Genomic DNA, 1062 nt, shown 5'->3' with positions numbered 1-1062 from the left:
AGACAAAAAGATAATCCAAAAAAAAAAAAAAAAAAAACAATGAAACAAAAAACTGGTTCTTCAAAAGGATAAGTAAGATTGATGGTCCCCTAGCTAGACTGACAAGAAAAAGAGAGAAAATGCCCAAATAAACACAATCAGAAACACAAAAGATGAAGTCACATCTGACCCTGAAGAAATACAAAAGATCATTAGACTACTATGTACACTTGTATGGAAACAAACTTGAAAACCTTAAGGAAATGGAGGACTTTCTGACGCCATACAATCTGCCTAGATTAAAACAAGAAGAAATTAAGATTCTAAATAGACCAATAACAGTCAAGGAAATTGACTATGTAATAAGATAACTACCTACAAAAAAAAAAAAAAAAACCTTGAACAAGATGGCTTTCCAGCAGAATTCTACAAGACTTTTAAGGAGCTGATACCAATCCTACTGAAGGTATTCCAGACGATTGAGAAAGATGGAACTCTCCCCAAATAATTTTATGAAGCTAACATCACATTGATACCCAAGCCAGGTAAAGACCTAACAAAGAAAGAGAACTACAGGCCAATATCTTTGATGAACATAGATGCTAAAATTCTCAACAAGATCCTAGCAAACCGGATTCAACAACACATCTCAAAAGTAATCCATCATGACCAAATATGCTTCATCCCTGGGATGCAAGCCTGGTTCAACATTCATAAAACCATAAATGCAATTAAATACATCAACAGATGTCAAAACGAAAACCACATAATTATATCACTAGATGCAGAAATAGCTTTTGATAAAATCCAGCACCCCTTCTTGATAAAAACCCTCGAACAATAGGCATATGGGGAACATACCTCAAAATAGTAAAAGCCATCTATGAGAACCCTCCGCCAGCATACTCCTAAACGGACAAAAATTGGAACCATTTCCCCTGAAAACTGGAACAAGACAGGGATGCCCACTCTCACCCCTCCTGTTCAATATAGTATTGGAAGTCCTGGGTAGAGCAATCAGAGAAGAGAAGGCAACAGGGGTATCCAAATAGGAAAAGACTAAGTCAAGTTATCTCTCTTTGC

This window comes from Carlito syrichta, unplaced genomic scaffold, assembly GCF_000164805.1.
Source record: "Carlito syrichta isolate Samal-C Ts95f unplaced genomic scaffold, Tarsius_syrichta-2.0.1 Scaffold124268, whole genome shotgun sequence".
NCBI lineage: Eukaryota > Metazoa > Chordata > Mammalia > Primates > Tarsiidae > Carlito > Carlito syrichta.
Note: the sequence above shows the minus strand (reverse complement) of the source record.